We start from the raw sequence: 21,611 nt of genomic DNA on the forward strand, positions 1-21,611 counted from the left end.
AAAATTTGTAGCTCCTGAAAAATGGTTATTTTTCGTCAAATTCCAAATCAAATATTTCAACGTGAAATAACCAAAAAATGAAGCACTTTTCGGGGAAAACTCAGTAAAAGTTTTAAAAAATTTTTTAGGTATTTTTACTTTTTATAAAAATCTCTATCATCAAAACTAAGTGAGTTACGCTCAAAATAGAGTTAAAGCCTTTTTTGGAAAAAAAATTGTGAAAATCTCTCCCTATTTAGCATCCCAAATGAAACTAATCATTACCGCTTTACAAATTACTTAACTTTTTTTATATGACCTGTAAGTTTCACCGGTTCAAAGTGATTATCTTTGAATGGGTTTTATTTGAAAGGGTTCAAAAATGAACATTCAGTCACATTAATGACAATTAATGTTGTACAACTTGTCACAAAGACCACCAAGAAACAGGTTTAGCAAATATTCAGGTGAAGATATTAATAAAATATTAGTTAAAATGATTTAAAAAACATGAAATAATCTCAGCGAACTACACTCGATCTCTAAAATTATTATCGACTTGTTGCCTCGTGATACTTTAACATAATTTCACTACCCTTTGGGTCGTGAAATTAAAACTGTCAAAGTGTCACTCGGGAAACCAATCGATAATTTTAGAGCTCTCCTGCAATTACTACTGATAATTACACTCCAAAACGATCATTTACTGCACTGTTTATGACAACTTACATTTTTTATCCTTATTCTTATTGAATATAATAGAAAGAAAATTAGTAAACGACTACATTATTACATAGTATTATTCTATGGGATGAACAACTTTCTTCGTGCACTACTATCAGCGAATATATCTACAATTTTATTAATTATACATACAATACATACATACGATACATTGTATCAATCTGATGGGCAACTTCATTTTCAATACTGCGTTGCTTAAATACGTTGCGTATGTATGCCCAAAATAATATAACAATAACACATTTTTACATATATGTATTAGACGACAAGATGGGGCCCCTGACATGATGGGGCCTCCCCGCAAGCTTATGCTGCGGGAGCCTCTGTTACGCCCCTGGGGAGAACATTATACGAAATGAGGACGGGCGAAGCAGGACGAAGGTGGAAGATGTAATTGGATGAATTGCGCAAATGAAATGGAACTGGATAGGATACGTGGTACGACAAAACATCGAAAGGTGGACGAGAAACGTTGTACATTGGAGGCCACGCGAGTAAAATCGTAGTAGAGGACGACCACAAAAACGACGGATAGATGACATCAAAGCGAAAATGGGGAGAAACTAGTACCAAATAGCACAAAGCAGAGAAGAATGGAGAACTCATGGGAGGCATTTGACCAGGAGTGGAAGGAAACAGATTGAAGAAGAAGAAAAAGAAAATTTATACATCACAGGTGAGTTTTTGTGTATAAGCAAAGAGGAAAATACATTAAAAACAGTAAATAACAATGATAATAACAGCGTATGTAAAACCTGGTAGATCATAGCCAGGGATTTTTCCTTTTGAGCTTAATATAATTGGATTTCTTTTCTGAATACCTTTCGTTTAAGTATCTACATAGGAGCAATTTTGACAATTAATGCACTAGGAAAGAGGAAGTAGACACCGAATAAAACAGGGAAAGAAAGTCTTGATTCAGAATGGTGCCACCAACATTAGAGAAAACAAATATTACAATTTGAAGAGCATTCATGACCTCTGTAGTGACGTATGGAAGTAGAGCGTGGACTTTAAATTTTGGAGGAAAGACAAAGGAGTATGTTGTACAGATGGACTATCTTGGAAGTAACGCCAGATTATCAAAGCGCGATAAAATTTCCAATGACAATAACGCCATTGGAGATAGATTAAATGTCACCGACACGTTCACTGATAACATAGAGAGAAATAATTTTAAGTGATTTAGATTTAAAAAAACAGTAAAATAAAATCGCTAAAAAGGGCTACATCACGATTACATAACTAGTTTTCGATTGGTTTACCAATCATCATCAGTGCTTACCTAAAATGAATAATAACCTGGTAAAATAATGCAAAGATTTTTGAAATTTTGACTACGGTTAAAAAAGTTGTAGGTTATAATCACGTGAAATTTACATGCTAACCACCAAGATATAATTTTATAAAAATATGTGTGTCAAAGCCCTGTACAAGTAATCCGTCAAGGAAGCATGTATTAAGTTAAATAAATAAGTTAAATAAATTCGATAACTTTAAATCAACACAAAATTACTTTTTTAAATCTTAGGTCTCTTGACAACAAGACAACAAAATTTGATTACTGACTTTAGTTCTCGAATACAAACATTTGTGTAATGTGGTTTGCCTAACCACCTCCATTGACAATATACGTGAATACATTTTTAACTACTACATCTAGTTTACTGAATTTTAAATAAATATTTTATCACAATGGAGTGTTGTTACATCATTTCTAATTTTAACTAGCTATACACCATAGTCTTTAAATATAATAGGTTTATTTTTCAACTTCCTGTGAAACTGTCATGTCTGTCATGTCATCGTTCGGAAGTTTCTATCCATTTCATTGTCACTTGCTGCCATACTTTTACCATGTGACCAAGTCAAACCACAGCTCAGATGTTACCTGGGGCATATTAGTGAAATACTTTAAATATCCATGCTTAACTTAGCATTTTCAACCCATGCTTCCTTGATGGATTACTTGTACAGGGCTTTGACCCACATATTTTTATAAAATTATTTCTTGGTGGTTAGCATGTAAATTTCACGTGAGTATAACCTATAACTTTTTTTAACCATAGTCAAAATTTCAAAATAATTGCATTATTTTACCAGGTTATATTCATTTTAGGTAAGCACTGATGATGATTAGTAAACCAATCGAAAACTAGTTATGCGATCGTGATGTAGCCCTTTTTAGGGATTTTAAATATATACCTTTTATAAAGGATTTTACTGTTTTTTGTATTACATGGTATACAGCCAACTACAGGAAAACTTTTTCCTTGCGAATTTTTGATTTAGACATCTTCTACAGATGGAAGAACGTAGAGGGGCCAATAGGCTCGATTACATGTCGTAATTATTTTTGTATTCATAATCATTTTGACCATTTGTAGACATTGATATATTAAAGAAGCAGTTGGAAGTCGTAACTCCTAGATTTTCACCCAACGTAACCGGAAGTGGAACTCAAAGTCAATATGTGAACTCTTCACGTAACTTTTCATCTATTGATACACAATTACAGAGGACTTTAAAGAGGATACATGAACCTTCCATGTATCTCTTTGCCGGTGGCGTTTCTACGTTTAATGCAAAGAATCGCACATAAGTCAGACTATCACACTGACATAACATGTGCCATGCTGTTTCTTCTTTTAGATGTAAGAATTTGTATAGGTCACTATCTGCAATCCCATCAGATTCAACTGCTTGTACAGCTTACACTCCCTGTTAGCACATCTACTATGTCTTAGAATGTTTTCTTATTTCTGTCTTGGTAAATTCCTTCTAGTCCATTATTTCACGGTTTTTGCTCTAAATTTCAAAGAACCGCTTAGATTGACATGAAATTTGGCATACGTATAGCTTACATGTCAAAGAAAAAAAGTGATATTGTGCCGATGTGTGCTTTTGCCCTGGGGGTGACTTCCCCCCCTTTTGGGGGTGAAAAAACATATGTCCAAAATAAGTCAGGAAATGGGTAAACTGACTAATTTTAAGTAACTTTTGTTCTATAGAGCTTTTTCGCCAAGTCAACACTTTTCGAGTTATTTGCGAGTGAATTTGTTAATTTTTCAACAAAATAACCACATTTTTAGACGGTTTTTCACAAATAACTCAAAAAGTAAGTATTTTGTAAAAAAAAATGTTCTTAGCAAAAATATAGCCTATAAAAAAGTAAAAAAATGGTGTACACGTTAGGTCTCTGGATCTCGTAGAACCCGAGTTATAGCCAATGAAAAATAGATTCATATTCTCCAAATTTCAAATAGAATATTTCGACGTGAAATATCCAAAAAATTAAGCACTTTTTGGGGAAAACCTATTTTAACTTTCTTAAAGTGTTTAAAAAAAGCTTTATTTCTGTTTTTACAAAAAGCTTCTAGCAATAAATTTAAGTAAGTTACGCTCAAAATAAAGTTGGCCCCTTTTGTTTTTGCAAAAAAAAATCGGGAAGACCACCCTCTAATTAGCAACTTAAATGAAATTAATCATTACCGCTCCACAAATTATTTTACATATGTTGTGTTTATATGATCTGTAAGTTTCATCGGTTCAAAGTGCTTATTTTTGAAAAAATTTGGTTTCAAAGTAAAATTTTTAAAAATTTAAATTTTGAAAAATATGCTTTTTTTCAAAATAACTTAAAAGTTGTTAGAGATACCAAAAATCTCGAAAAACAAAAAAAGTCAGATTTGCTTTTCTGAATATCATGTATTTATTTGTTTTTCTGTTAGACAAAAATTGATTAACATTTGGTGTTTCTAAATTTGCATACATTCGTGATCAGTGACTCGTTCAACCTCTTTTAACTACAGCCCTTTCAATAATAAGGACTTTGAACCGATGAAACTTACAGATCATATAAACAATATATACACGAGTCAAGAAACTTGTAAAGTCGTAACGATTAAGTTCATTTAAGATACTAATTAGGGGGTGATTTTCTCGATTTTTTTACCAAAAGCAAACGGGACTAACTTTATTTTGAGCGTAACTTGTTTAAGTTTGATGCTAGAAATTTTTTTTATAAAACAAAAATGAAGCTTTTTTATACACTTTAAATAAGTTGTAATGAGTTTTCCCCGAAATGTGCTTAATTTTTAGTTATTTCACGTTAAATTATTCCATTGGAAATTTGACGAATATGAACCTATTTTTCATTAGCAATAACTTTGCTTCTACTAGGTGTAGAGACGTGATATATACACTATTTTTTTAAACTTCTTACAGGCTATATTTTTGCTAAGTATGTGTTTTCGACAAAATACTTACTATTTGAGTTATTTGCGAAAAACCGTCTAAAAGCGTGTTAATTTTGTTGAAAAAATGAACATATTCACTGCCAAATAACTCAAAAAGTATTGACTTAGTGAAAAAACTCTATAGAACAAAAGTTACTTAAAATTAGCCAGTTTATCCATTTCCTGACTTTCTTTGGACGAATATTTTTTCACCCACAAGAGGGGGTGAAAACCACCCCCAGGGCAAAAGCACATATCGGCACAATATCACTTTTTTTCTTTGACTTGTTAGCTATGTGTGTGCCAAATTTCATGTCAATCCAAGCGGTTCTTTAAAATTTAGAGGTTTTGCAATATTTTCCCGTTGAAGAACGGACTATTCACCATTCTAGAGATTTGTGGGTTGCCCACTTTCTTGTAACTGTTCTTGTTACTGCCTTTGCAACGCCGTAGAAGGGTTCCGGTCCAATGGGTGGCATTAACGAGCCTTGTTTGGCCATTTCATCTGAGCTTTGATTGCCTTTATGGCCCTTGTGCTCAGATACCCAGCCTACTGTAACCTTGCTACAGTCGCGTAGCTTATTTAGGGCATGCACTCACACAATCCCATACTAGCTTAGAATTGAGATCTACAGCATTGCGTACCTCAAGCGTTGCTTTTTTTGCCTCAATTGAAAGGTACGTTCTTTTCGGAGTCTTTTTATTTCTTCCATGGCAAAGCAAAAGAAGAAAAATTCTGGAAACTGTATATAATAATAAAAGAAACAATGGAGCCGATTATAATTTCTTTTGCAATATGCCGAGTGTAATGATGATGCTGCTGCTATCTTATCCCAAGAGACCGACATATTTATGTAAGTATGTACATAATAAATGTGCTATAAATCATTTTCAAATCAAGCATAGACATAAAATACATTTAGCACTCAGTTTCACAGAAATTAAAATAAACTACACTCAATATTTTACGTTACTGTTACTGTTATCCCTATATTTCATTCAACATTATCTTCATGATACTTCAAAGCAAGGCTGTTAAATCTCACCCTAACTCTATTTATTATTGAGTCAGTAATTACAAATCTTGCGCTAAAGTTCCTGCCACTGCTGCGGTTTTACATCTTTATGGTTTCTTAAAGCCATCTATTATGAAATTAAGAATTAAGAACTCTGGCAAGAGATAGTAAATTTTAAGACTTTGGAATTTAAGAGCAGCAGTAATAGATTAATTGATTTTCCCCATTTATAATCGACATCCGTTAAAGAGAAAAGACCTCGATAATAAGTAATAATAGACCAGGGAATTTGGAACAAAATACATCATAATAAATCGATTTTTAAATTATTACAGCACCTATCGACTGTTTTGCATTATGTGCGGGATGACGTCAGGAAAAAAGTCTACAAGATAAAAAAGAGTGGTAATGCATAATGGTAGTTGCAGTTCATAAAATGCATCCTCACGTGCATGTAATTTTTGGGGTCATATCGACTTTTATGAAAATATGTCAAAATTAGTATACTAAGGGCCAGATTTTGTTACTCGGGAGCTTTTGGGGTCCCTGAACACGAATACGTGAATCACATCCGACTTCCGAAGCACCTGGTGCCCAGTGTCATTGCTACGGCACATAATTTTGCTACACTAATAATATTCGTATCATATTCATCTCGAAAGCTCCGGAATACTCTATTTGCATTAATTTAGTGTCGGAAAGCATAGAAATTCCAGAAGATGATGTGCATATATCAATAACGCTGGGCACCACGTGCTCCAAGGATGGCTTCTGATATCATATTCGTGTTAACCCGGGAGCAGTCGCGCTCACTTCTGTAACGTAAGTAGTCGCGCGTAGAAAAAAAATCTCACACTATAGATTTAAATACGAATTTAAATCGAATTTCTATTTTATAATATTTTTATTTACTTGTTATGTTAAAAATATCTATTTCTAACAATTTTAAAGCTAATTAGTTCTCACCAAAGCCATAAATTCCACAAAAAAAAATAAAAAAAATTCGAAAAAACTTTTAGGCATTACTACGATCTTCCTCGAGGCACTTACGAGTGTAAAGAAATGTTGAAAAATTTTTAATCAAGTTATCACGAAAAATAATAAAATGTGAGATTTGTTTCTCACGATGCGACTTCTCCCGGGTTAAGCAATCTCAAAAAACCCCCAAGTAATGTGCTTACGTCAATTGAGTGCGAAAATCCTGCGAACTTCCTGAAGGTGATGTGTCTTAGCAGTAAAACTGAACACCGTTTGCTCTGGAGGTCGGCGATCCCAAAACCTCCGAGTAACAAAATCTGGCCTTTAATATACTGATTTTGACATGTTTTCATAAAAATATACAGGGTGTCCCGAAAAGAATGGACGTAAATTATACCACACATTCTGAGGTCAAAAATAGTTCGACTGAACCTAATTTACCTTAGTACAAATGCGCCCATAAAAAAAGTTACAGCCCATTGAAGTTACAAAATGAAAATCGATTTTTTTCAATATATCGAAAACTGTTAGAGAGTTTTTATTGAAAATGGACATGTGGCATTCTTATGGCAGGAACATCTTAAAACAAAATTATAGCGTAATTTGTTCACCCCATAAAAATTTTATGGGGGTTTTGTTCCCTTAGACCCCCCAAACTTTTGTGTACGTTCCAATTAATTCATTACTGTGGTACCATTAGTTCAACACAACGTTTTTAAAACTTTCTTGCCTCCTATTATTTTTTCGATAAGCCAATTTTTATCGAGATGCGGCTTCTTTTTTAATATGTCCACATCAAAATTTTATGGGGTTTTGTTCCTTTAAACCCCCTAAATATTTGGGTACGTTCCAATTAAACTATTATTATTGTAGTACCGTTAGTTAAACACGGTGTTTTTAAAACTTTTTTGCCTCGTAGTCTTTTTTTGATAAGTCACCTTTTATCGAGATGTGGCTTCTTTTTCAAAATATACCTAATAATGTAAATTATAAATACATTTTCAGATTTTAACAGGTCTCTATATAGTCCATTCATTAACGGTAAAATATTGCAAAACCTTTAAATTTTAAAGAACCGCTTGGATTGACATGAAATTTGGCATACACACAGCTAACAAGTCAAAGAAAAAAAGTTATATTGTGCCGATATGTGCTTTTGCCCTGGGGGTGGTTTTCACCCCCTCTTGGGGGTTAAAAAATATTCGTCCAAACAAAGTCAGGAAATGGGTAAACTGGCTAATTTAAAGTAACTTTTGTTCTACAGAGTTTTTTCACTAAGTCAATACTTTTAGAGTTATTTGGCAGTGAATATGTTCATTTTTTCAACAAAATAACCACGCTTTTAGACGGTTTTTCTCAAATAACTCAAATTGTAAGTATTTTGCCGAAAAAGCATTCTTAGCAAAAATATAGCCTATAACAAATTTAAAAAAATAGTGAATATATCACGATTTTTTATTTAGTAGAAGCAGAGTTATAGCTAATGAAATATAGGTTCATATTCGTCAAATTCCAAGTGGAATAATTTAACGTGAAATAACCAAAAACTAAGCACATTTCGGGGAAAACTCATTTAAACTTATTTAAAGTGTTTAAAAAAAGCTTCATTTTTGTTTTATAAAAAAAAATTTCTAGCATCAAAATTAAAAAAGTTACGCTCAAAATAAAGTTAGTCCCTTATGGTTTTGGTAAAAAAATCGAGAAAATCACCCCCTAATTGGTATCTTAAATGAACTTAATCGTAACGACTTCACAAGTTTCTTGACTCGTGTATATATTGTTTATATGATCTGTAAGTTTCATCGGTTCAAAGTCCTTATTATTGAAAAGGCTGTAGTTAAAAGGGGTTGAACGAGTCACTGATCACGAATGTATGCAAATTTAGAAACACCAAATCTTGATCAATTTTTGTCTAACAGAAAAACAAAAAAATACATGATATTCAGAAAAGCAAATCTGACTTTTTTTGTATTTCGAGACTTTTGGTATCTAACAATTTTTAAGTTATTTTGAAAAAAAGCATATTTTTCAAAATTTAAATTTTTAAAAATTTTACTTTGAGACCAAATTTTTTCAAAAATGAACACTTTGAATCGATGAAACTTACAGATCATATAAACACAATATAAGTAAAATAATTTATGGAGCGGCAACGATTAATTTCATTTAAGTTGCTAATTAGGGGGTGGTCTTCCCGATTTTTTTTTGCAAAAACAAAAGGGATCAACTTTATTTTGAGCGTAACTTGCTTAAATTTAATGCTAGAAACTTTTCGTAAAAAGAGAAATAAAGCTTTTTTTAAACACTTTAAAAAAGTTGAAATGGGTTTTCCCCAAAAAGTGCTTAATTTTTTGGATATTTCACGTCGAAATATTCTATTTGAAATTTGGTGAATATGAATCTATATTTCATTAGCTATAACTCTGGTTCTACGAGATCCAGAGACCTAACGCGTACACCATTTTTTTTTACTTTTTTATAGGCTATATTTTTGCTAAGAGCGGTTTTTTCGACAAAATACTTACTTTTTGAGTTATTTGCGAAAAACCGTCTAAAAATGTGGTTATTTTGTTGAAAAATGAACATATTCACTCGCAAATAACTCGAAAAGTGTTGACTTGGCTAAAAAGCTCTATAGAACAAAAGTTACTTAAAATTAGTCAGTTTACCCATTTCCGGAGTTGTTTTGGACATATATTTTTTCACCTTCAAGAGGGGGTGAAAGTCACCCCCAGGGCAAAAGCACACGTCGGCACAACATCACTTTTTTTCTTTAACATGTAAGCTATTCGTATGCCAAATTTCATGTCAATCCAAGCGGTTCTTTAAAATTTAGAGCAAAAACCGTGAAAGAATGGACTAATAATAGTACTTAATCATATACAAATATGTGGTGGATTCGACAAATATTCAAAATATCTCGATAAACACTGGCTTACCGAAAAAGTAACAACAAGCAAAAAAGTTTTAAAAATACAGTATTTAACTAATGGTGCATAATTTAATTGGAACGTGCACAAAAGTTAGGGGGGATTAAAGGAACAAAACTCCCATACAATTTTTATGGAATGCACAAATTTTACTTTAATTTCTTTTTTAAGATGTTGCTGCCATAATAATGCCACATGTCCATTTTCAATAAAAAATCTCTAAGAGTTTTCGATATATGAAAAAAAATCGATTTTCATTTTGTAAATTCAAAGGGCTGTAACTTTTTTTGTGTGCAATATTGTATATAGGTAAGTGAGGTTCAATCAACCTATTTTTGACCCCAGAATCTGGGGTATAATTTATGACCAATCTTTCGGGAGACCCTGTATAACATTGCCCCAAAAATTGCATGTACTTTTGGATGAACTTTATGCACTGTAAATGCAATTTTGCATTTCCATCCATTTTTATATTGTAGCCTTTTTTTCTGGCATCATCCTGAACATAATGCAAAAAGTTGTAAGTCGATAGATGCTGTTTTTAAAATCGATTTATTTTTTCCTGAATAAACTGGTCTATAAGAACTATTGTTCAAAAATACAAATTTTCAATTTATTCTAACAGAAGAGGTCTTATCTGATTCTTAAAATATAGATAATTATGCAGACTAGTTCAAAATAAGATAATTTTTAGGTAAGACAGATTTTCATGAAGTAGTTATAATGAAACGATTAACCATAATCTTTTTCGTTAAAGTAGCAGCAAGAAAAATATTCAGTGCTTCTGTTGTCAGCAGTTTTTTAAAAGAACCTTCAGCCGATGTCTTAAAGAGATGCAGTAAATCGTTCCTGTTCATGAATAAAAAAGCTGTGGTTTGTATTCTCATTATGCCGCGCCGCATTGGTAAATTTTTGGTCCTGATCCTTGTACTGAATTGAGCAGGTAACTAAAAAACCGTAGTTCCGTACTTGTAACTAGCAACGTTTTAAAAATATCTTACACGTCCGTAGTAGTCGTAGCGGTATGACTTTCGAAAACATCGAATTTGATCATAAGCGGGTGCATAAAAAGATATCTTAAGCGCTGGTTTCCTCGAAAGCGGTGCCGACAAGCTACGACCATAACACTGCGATGAATGACGTCATAAAAAACTGTACCATGCAAAATAATAGCAGTGGTTTCCAAGGATGCGTTGGAAGCCACCGCTTGCTGAGTTTGCACATTACATTGCCGCAGTGAAGAACCTTGAATTTTTCACCATAATCTGACGTAATTCATCTCAGTGCTACGGTCGCAGTTTGTCGGTGCCGCTTTCGAGGAAACCAGCGCTTTACGCTTTATTTTATTTCTACATACCCTTATAATAACAAGCATAAGTTAAACACTGCATTGATTGTGATGGCAAAAACCGTTCGCATGTTCGCAAAATCAGTGCGGACATGTAACGGTTACTTTTGATACCGGTTCTAAGTGGTACTGATTACAAAATACTGATGTGTCTGATCCTTGTATTTACTGAATTGAGTAGGCAACTTAAAATCGGTAGTTGCATACTTGTAACTAGTGCAGTCACACTCAATATCTAATACGGTGGTCGCCGTGAGTCACTAATTTCCTTATATGGATATAAGCTTGGGCCAGAAGTCACACTCAATTCCTAATACGGTCGTCGGCTGGTGGCATTAATTTCCTTATACGGTCAACAGCTTGGGACAGAGTCGATACGGGCCTACTGGTGGTGCGGTGATGATATAAACACAGCGGAAGGCGATATATAGCTGAATTGGTATCCTAAGTTCGTGGTGAAAGGTATTATAATTTGGTGTGTGATTACTGTTGACCATTGTGAACGAGTTTGAGTATTAAAATAAATATATTTTCCTAAATACTTGTTTAAATATTTTAATAGACCTCACTAGTAACGTTTTAAAAATATCTTACACGTCCCTAGTACTCGTAGCGGTATGACTTTCGAAAACATCGAATTTGATCATAAGCAGGTGCATAAAAAAATATCTTACACTGAGTATTTTATTTCTACATACCTTTATAATAACAAGCATAAGATAAACACTGCATTGATTGTGATTGCAAAAACGGTTGGCATGTTTTAAATAGGATTTTTGCTGATTATATATTTTACTAAAATATTAAATAACACAAAAAATACAATTCACAACCATCATTTAATTTTTAACAATAAACAAAAGTCTAATATGATGACAAGTTTGAAATTGATCGACTTTGTCGATAACAGTGTCATTAACAGATATTTTTAAATACCATGAATCATTTTCCAATGATTGTGTGGATTTAAGAAATACATACTAAACAATGTTTTTACCTGTATAAAGGAGGTTATAATTAAGACACATTATGGTACTCCTTATTTTTCAAATAATATGCTCTTGTAAACGCATAACTTTGATTTATTGGCTAAACCTACATTAGATAAGTCACAAGAAATTAAAAAAAAACATGTAATAAATTCACTGTTTTAATCATATATTTTATATTCCCTACTATTGCAATAAAATATTAAAACGAATAAACGAAAACTTGTTGAGTAGTGCTGATTGATACAACAGAGCAATAAAATGTTATTCATAAAGATAGTGTAAAATATATCGCCGCTTATCTGGTCCGCTGGTAATAAAGTTATCACCATTTAATTGCAAAGCGGTCTCTTAGCTGGAAAATACTTGTAAATACCATCCGTATTCATTTCAGATACTTCCATCTCGCAAACAAAAACACGTAAAAATTAACATCTGGCGGTGAGTCACCCGTCCCAAGCACAAGAAAACTGTACGCTGACGACAAACCTTCCCAGGCGAGACCTGCGAACGCATGAACTGATAGTAGGATGCGCAGAACCGTCTACGCAGTCCGCCGACGCAGGTTGTGTCTGGCTTAGGATCAATTTGCGCCGGGGCTTTCCAGGGTCACGCTCACGCGACATTAATGTCTTCGTGGACGTAGGAGTAGGACTCGTTAGCAGAGCTGCTCCGTCTGCACGGGTACTGACTCTGTCAGTAGTCATTTTAAACAGCGCCTCCGAGATCCCTTACCAACATTTGACCCCGAATGAATGACTGCATGTAATTATTATTGGGAGAATGGAAGAAAAATATAATATTGGGTGACGAAGAATATCATGACTCAAGAACCTCCGCCAGTGCCAGTGGTTTGGAGCACCAAAATATGATTTAGGTCCACTGTGCACAAAGTAAAGGGCATGCGACTGGTAGCAAATATTCCTGGAGGACAAAGGCACTTAAAGAAGAAGAATTCCTGAAATAATTTCAATATTTCAGCATGTCTTTTGTCTAGATATTTACATAAAATGACTCCACCTGTATTATCGGATTACTAGAGCAGATATTACGAGCAGCAGTAGATAATTGCAATAAGTGCAATACAACTACTAATTAACGACAATATTGGAAACACATGCCCCGTCTGTGTTTTTACTGTCAATATTGTCTTTTGTGGAATAATTTTTAAAATAAAATTATAATTTATTTTTTGTTACTTGTTATTTTTTATTTTTACTAAACACTTTTTAATATTCTTAATATTTGGCATTTCGCCACTAAAAATAATTCTTGCAGAATAATCCTTTGATATCCATTTTTAAATCTCCAAAAGTATAGGGATTATTAGAATATAAAAGGGTTTATTAAGTTCCTCTTATTAACTTTAATAACCCAACTTTTATGAAGTTGGTTCGAAATATCAAAAAGATTCTAATATGACTTACCTCATTTAAAAACTTTCAATCTCCAAGAAACGTCGCATTTTAAGATTAACTGTCACAAAGAATTTACAATTTTTAATCAAAGATCAAAGGAAAATAAATAAGTTTTATTTCGGTACATTTTAAAAAATAAATTGATTTAATTTTGACAACATTACGAGGTATTCCTGAAAAAATTTGATGTAAATGTTAAAAATTATAATTTATTTTTATTATTGCTTTTATTTTACACTGTTTATATACAGTGTTTTTCTTCTTTTCGGTTCGATAGCTCATTGCAGTCTGCGCAGCTAGATACATAGTATTTTTGGTATTCACGATATTCTAACGACGACTTAAGAAATCCTACCCTTAAAAATTAAATAACAACCTTTTCAAAATCAGATTACACTCTTCTTCTTTTGGTGCCTATTCGTTTCGAGTATTGGCGATCATTTTGGCTATAATTATTTTATTAACTGATGCTGTAAATATATTAGTTGTTGTTGTGAAGATATTTAAATTTATATATATAAAGATCCTTCAGATTTTTTAACCATGATATTCTTCTTCTCCTAATTCCTCGCTTTCCGAATACTTTGCCTTGAAGGATTATTTTGAGTAATCTGTATTTAGTGCCGTTTCTCATTATTAGTCAAAGATATTGTAACTTTCTCCAAATGATCAACGTCTAACCTATTTTAACCTAAACTAGATCCATAAGATTACATTAGAAGGTTATATTTAATATGGAGGGTAGAAAAAAAATTTAAAGGCGACCTGACACATTAAAAATGTTTACAATTTTCGAGAAATCTAACGTTGTAAAATTCATTAAGGAATGACGTCTGAGATAGATAGTTAGGTAATAGCTAATATGTAATCAGGCAAAAGGAAGGTGGAACAGTCCAAAAATAGTTTTTGACCGAAGAGGGTCGATGGGATAACGGACCAGAGAAAGACACATACTTATATACTAAGCTAACTTAAATGACGATTTAAAATCTATTATAGTTAGCTTACCCGGCCAGTCAGCAATCTTAGCAAGAAACGCATAGGCGCCCAATACTCCACAACTACAGAACGAGGACGAAGAGAGAGAGAGAGAGGGAGAGAGAGAGAGGGAGAGAGAGAGAGAGGGAGAGAGAGAGAGAGAGAGAGAAAGAGAGAGAGAGAGAGAGAGAGAGAGAGAGAGAGAGAGAGAGAGATAGTTCATGGAGAAGAGTTGCTGGAGACAGTGGTGAATGGAGGATTATTCTGAAAAGGGCTTTAACTTATAACAAGCAGTGATAATGATAGCTTTCGCAATAGGCAGAAATAGTCGAGGCATTGAAGCACAAAAATAGGCCTTACTGTCAATTTTTGGCGCAGTAAGACGGATTTTAATGCAGTTTGGTTCGTTGGATTCGTGAGAATATCAGAAAACTTTGTGAACTAATGTAATAAATAAGAAATCTCAAATTGCATTTTGCATAAGAAAAATGCATTTCAAAAATGCATTTCGGTAGACAGTGGGAAAATTGACTCAATTTTCTTACACGGGGGTTTTTGGGGTCGCTGAAAACGAATATGAGGTCGGCGAGAGTGTGCAAACTACCTGGTGCCTACAGCGGGTGTAATAGACGTCTGCTTCTGGAGTATTGTGGTAGTTTATCATATAATTGGCTTAAACTCATTACTCGGTGGTTTTTGGGGTCGCTGAAAATGAATATGAGGTCGGTGAGAGTGTGCAAACTACCTGGTGCCTGCAGCGGGTGTAATAAACTTCTTCTTTTGGAGTATTGTGGTAGTTTATCATATAATTGGCTTAAACTCATTACTCGGAAGTTCTTGGGGTCGCTGAAAATGAATATGAGGTCGGCGAGAGTGTGCAAACTACCTGGTGCCTGCAGTAGGTGAAATAAACGTCTTCCTCTGGACTATTATGGTAATTTGTTAAATATTTGGCCCTAACTTATTACTCGGAGGTCTTTGGGGTCACTGAAAATAAATATCGTAACGACTATATTCTAATTTCATATCATTTAAAGCAGTTTGAATTAAGGCGCAAGTGAATGATGTTGTTTTGCCTTGAGAGAAAATTACTAGAGACAGATTGTACTTAATGGCTATTGCCAAAAATAAAAAGATTGTCATTGAAACAATTCTTTCATCTGTTGATGCATTTACCCAGCATTTAAAAAGGGTATATTTACAAACACAAATTTGGCTGCATGGAGAGGACAGTATCATGAACCCAACCGATTGGGGATGGGAATTACAAAATAATGTACTAATTCCAGTTAGAATGACTCAGCCACCTGGTCCTTCATACATTTTAAATTTAATATTTTGTAATTGTAAGTCAGACTGCGGCAACTTATGCGGGTGCAGGAAGCATGGGTTAGTTTGTAATTTAGCCTGCAAAAATTATGCAGGCTCTGATTGCACAAATATTGCATTGGACTCGAGAGAGGAAGGCAATAACGAAGAAGAAGATGATAATGATGAAGAAAATGAATTTTAAAGATAAATTACGATAAATTTTGTATAATGAACTTTTTTCATCATAAATATATTATAATAATAAAAATTTATGTTTATTTATAATAAAAATACCACCCTTTTCGATCACTATAGTTACATCGATGAAAATAGATTACCCAAAAAACCCCGAGTAACGAGTTTAAACTAATTATATGATAAATTACCATAATGCTCTAGAGGAAGACGTTTATTACACCCGCTGCAGGCACCAGGTAGTTTGCATACTCTCGCCGACCTCATATTCGTTTTCAAAGACCCCAAAAACCCCCCGAGTAATGAGTTTAAGCCAATTATATGATAAATTACCATAATACTCCAGAGGAAGACGTTTATTACACCCGCTGCAGGCACCAGGTACTTTACACACTCTCGCCGACCTCATATTCATTTTCAGTGACCCCAAAAACCCCCCGAGTAATGAGTTTAAGCCAATTATATGATAAATTACCACAATACTCCAGAGGAAGACGTTTATTACACCCGCTGCAGGCACCAGGTAGTTTGCACACTCTCGCCGACCTCATATTCGTTTTCAGCGACCCCAAAAACCCCCGAGTAAGAAAATTGAGTCAAATTTTCCCACTATTTACCGAAATGCATTTTTGAAATGCATTTTTCTTATGCACAAATGCAATTTGAGATTTCTTATTCATTACATTAGTTCACAAAATTTCCTGACATTCTCACGAATCCAACGCACCAATCCGCATTAAAATCCGTCTTACTGCAAAAAAATCGACACTCCAATCCTTCAATGCCTCGACTAAAAGCTAAACAGAAAAAAACCAATAAAGAAACTACAAAAATTATATGGATTAATGGGAGGTACAAACTTTCTCTCGAACCACTATAAAAATAACATATTTACTTATTATTGTTCCTGCACTTTGAGCCAACTATAGCTTTTTCATTATCAATAAAAAAATAGACAACATCAAAAATCACAAACATTTTAAAGTCTTAAACATGACATGAGATGACTCCATAATGGAAATGTTGGTTATTTCCTACATAGTGTATTGTAAAGAGTTTAAGCTGCAAGGCGTATAATCATGAATTTATTGGAAAATTGAGTCGCGAACATTGCTATTTCATTTTACGTAATTTTCGCTGTAGTTTATTTAATTTTATATAAATCTTCTTGGTATTTCGCAGGTAGAACGTCAAATAAAGAGTTAGTATACAATGGTGCTTTAATATCAACGACATACTTCATAAAATAATTTACATGAAACATAATTTTGGTAAAGCAGGTAAATAAGCAAAGCTCAAACCATCAATGTTCTTAAATATTTTCGAAAACATCTAAGTAATTTTCGTTAAAGCCACGATCAAATATTTTCTTTCTGCCTTAAATATGAAATCAACCCTTGTTCCTGCTAATCCTGTTATCATCGCTAGATTCCTACAAAATTCAAGCGTCGATGCCATTACCAACTCAAATTTAATTTAGGAACATTTTTGATTGGATTATGAAACCTTTACCCGGAAACATTTTAAGATTGGTCCATTATCATCATCCGAATAAATTGAAATTGGAATATACCAATTATTTCCGTTGTACAGGGTGTCCTGGAAATAGCGGGACGGTCGAGTATTTCGCGAAATGAACGGATCTAAAAATTGAAAAACCAATGATCAATATTTTTAAAAAATTTATCGAGTAAAACTAAACAAGACCCGGAGGTAGGCTGGGGTAACTTTAAAATCTTACATAGAAACCCCCATTTTTTTATTGCAGATTTGGATTCCTTACGTAAAAATAAGCAACTTTTACTGATACACTTTTTCGAATTGTGGACACATGTCGCTATAGTCGAAAAAAAAACATTTATCGTGACACCATAAGTAAATTATAGAAACGGTCTAATATCTCCAGAATTACACTTCCAAATAAAAATCCACATCTCGAATGCTTCTATTTTCCTTGTATCGTTCTTTTTCAGTGTCCAAGCTTCCATTCCATAGAAAAGAACTGACAGCACGTAACATCTCATGAGGCGAATTTTAAGATTTAAACTTAGCTCTCTTCCGCATAAAACTGTTTTCATTTTGGTAAAATATTTTGGTATATTTTTATTTTACTGGGCGCATGCGCACACCGACAGTATGGTATAAACGTTATACGGGATCTGATTGGGTGTTAAAATCATCTGATAATAATAATTGTTCAATATGGAGATTTCGGATAAAAAAATTAATGTTGTGTATATTAGTTTTTATTATTGCGATGGCAGAGAAAAAAGCAAGTTTATAATAATTGTAGTGATTTTAAATAGTTTTTAAAAGCGACAGGTACGTAATAATTGTAAATGTTTCAGTATCATAATAAAAAATTTCATAGGTACCTACCTATTTGGAAAATTTAAAAAGAACCTACCAAAAGAATATGTAATGCTTTGATTTACATAATTTGATTACAATCAAAGTTTCTATCAATACTCACCTAATATATTGTTTTCTTACTCTATGTTTTGTTGTATTTTAATTTTAATAGTTCAATTCTAAATAATTTCAATTCCAAATCAAAATAATTTGGTTAAATTCAGAAGTGTCAAAAGTTTAAACCGTTTAGTTAGTTGATTTTCGCACATGATAACACATGATGGTCTCCGTGGGTAAAAGTTTAAGATGAATGAATTTCAATACTAACTGCGCTGATAAGCGGGTACGAATCCCAATAGGAACTGTTATTTTTTTATTTTTTTTTTATACATTTTATGATTGTAAGTATATTTATTATATAATTTTTTTTTCAGAAAATGCGTATTTATTTAAAAAATTTTCCGACAATTATTGTTTAGAAATCATTTGTGGCATTTTTCCATGTGTTTGTGTGTGTTTTATTCTTTTATTATTTTAATTTTTGCCACTGTTTTAATTAAAAATTTTGAGAAGTAGTAAGTATTAAAATTAGTTTAATATTTAAATAAAATATAAATAAATTATTTAAAGTACATTAATTTCGTTGAACTCATATAATAAAATTATAACTTCTTACGTGCGTACAAAGTACACACACATTTTTTTGTTTTATTTTTTTATTTTTTTATTCATTGCTGATTTAAAATCTACTTCAATAAAGTAATAAGTAAATATGTTATAAGTTCTTGGCTTGTGGCAGCTGTCATCTCTGGAATTCAGATAGCAACTAGGTCGTCTGGCCAAAGTTTTTTTAGACATCTATCAATCAATGGAGCGTTGAATAATTCATCTATGAGATGGTTTGGAAGGTTTGTGCTGCGATAAATGCACCTTTTAAGGTGGTCAGCGATGACAACATTGATGAAAGGAATGTTGAGGCCTGCATGAAGGTTTCGTTTGACAAGTATCATGAGGCTTTAGCTAACATACGAATAGTTTTTGACTGGAATGTCTGTAGTGTTTGGATGGTTTGCAACAGATCCACAGCTCGATTCCTTATGTCCAAACAATACTGGTTTGAGTATTGTTTTATAGATGGTCAGTTTGTTTTCGAATAAAAGTTGCGATCTTCTATTATTGTGTCGATTAGCCAGCTCATATTTTTAACTTTTAGGTCGAGTTGTCGTCGTTTGGCTACAATATGTGATTTCCAAGTAAGTTTTTCGTCTAGATGAAGGTCCAGGTACTTTATTTCTGTTTTTATTGGTATAGGTGAATTTTACTTAAGTGAACTTGTGGACATCTAATTCTTCGATTTGTGAAATTTACTTGTCAAGATTTGTTTGTGTTGACGTTTATTTTCCAGCATTTAAGCCAGTCTTCTAGTTCATTCAGGTGATTTTGCAATTTGTTAAATGGTAATATTTCGTTGATGTCTGATGCTAGTACACCAGTGTCATCCGCAAATGTTGCCATTAGAAATATTAGCAGTGAAAATTTGGTAAAGGAACGGGCCAAGTACACTGCCTTGAGGTAATCCGGATTTTATTTGGAGGTAGTTGGATAGAGTTCCTTGGTATTTAACTTGGAAGTATCTGTCAGAAAAATATGATAAATTTGGTCAGTTAGCTGAGTTTTTATTTCGAAGAGAAGACAATCGTGCCATACTCTATCAAATGCTTGTTGTTTATCGAGGAATACTGATATACAGATTAGTTTCCCTTCTAGGCTCTCTTTTATTTAGTTGAATAATCTATGACACTGTTGTATGGTTGAGTGATATTAGCGAAAACCAAACTGGTAATCTGGGATCAGGTTTTCTATAGGTAGTGTTGTTTCTATTGTTAAGGATTAACCTTTCGAAGACTTTTGATCAAGTCGTAAGGAGACTTATTGGTCTGTACGAACTAGCTTCATTTAGAGGTTTCCCAGGATTATGTTTCGTTATAATTTGTGCATACTTCAATTGCACTGGAAAAAGCATAGTCTTAGGAGGCCATTAAAAATAATATGTAGTTATCAAGACGACACATTTTCTTGGGAGATGTTTTAAGATTGCTCCAGTTATAAGGTCAAATTCTGGAGCTTTATGACAGCTAAGCAAGTTGACCTCGTTACGGAGTTCGTTTGGTGAGAAATATTTTAGTGTTAATGATAGCTGACAGGGTGCATTAGGAAAGTCTCTAATTTTCTCGTCGTTAATATCGTTGGCCTGTGGAGTGGAGAAGACGGTTGATACATGCTTAAAGTTGATAAATGTTGTAGATTATTAAAAATAGGGTTAGCAAGTAATTTGGCCAGTTACTCTGGGCTAATTAGCAAAATTCATGGAAAAGTTATTTACCAGCAATTTTATTGCTGGAATCGAATTATAAGATCCTATATATTAATAATATAGGTATGCAAAGTCCGCAGATAGTGTGCTACTTTTTTTATAAACAAAATGGCGCCGACAAATCGTATTTTTTTCCATTATTGCTCTATAACTCCGAATATTTTAACTTTACAACAAAAATACTCAAATAAAAATTCACCGCAATTAAATTCTGCATAGAGATATGTTTTTCACGATTTGCTCCGACAAAAATTTTCCTCGGAAAATGCGGGTTTTCCTAACAAAAACTATAATTTTCAAATAAAGTTTTAGGTAAGTAATTATTAATCAATAATTAAATAACTTAGTGACATCAAAGATTTCTTAGTATAGATTGTAATTCCAGAAGCCGGTGAAAATTAAACGAATATTTTAACAACAATTCAATTGTTAATTAACAATTTACGATCGCAATAATAACCAAAATAATCATGATACATTGATCAAACTTATAAAGATTATAAAGATGAGATGCTTGTTTAATATTTTATCGACAAAATATAAATTTTTCTTTTTTTTGCATAATCTTTAAATTTTGAAAAAAAAATAGTTATAATACGTTGGTCTAATTAGTACAGTACAAAGAAAGGTTATTTACCAACAATTTTATTGCTTTAATCGAATTATAAGATCTTATATATTATTAATATAGGTATGCAAAGTCCACAGATAGTGTGCTACTTTTTTTATAAACAATATGGCGCCGACAAATCGTATTTTTT

General features: G+C 32.9%; 1 protein-coding gene across 1 annotated transcript in view; it reads right to left on the reverse strand.

The window, feature by feature from the left end:
- Positions 1–21,611, reverse strand: part of LOC114327860 (probable G-protein coupled receptor No18) — a 400,100-nt gene that overhangs the window by 192,882 nt on the left and 185,607 nt on the right. The window lies entirely within an intron of this gene.

This window comes from Diabrotica virgifera, chromosome 5 (assembly GCF_917563875.1).
Source record: "Diabrotica virgifera virgifera chromosome 5, PGI_DIABVI_V3a".
NCBI lineage: Eukaryota > Metazoa > Arthropoda > Insecta > Coleoptera > Chrysomelidae > Diabrotica > Diabrotica virgifera.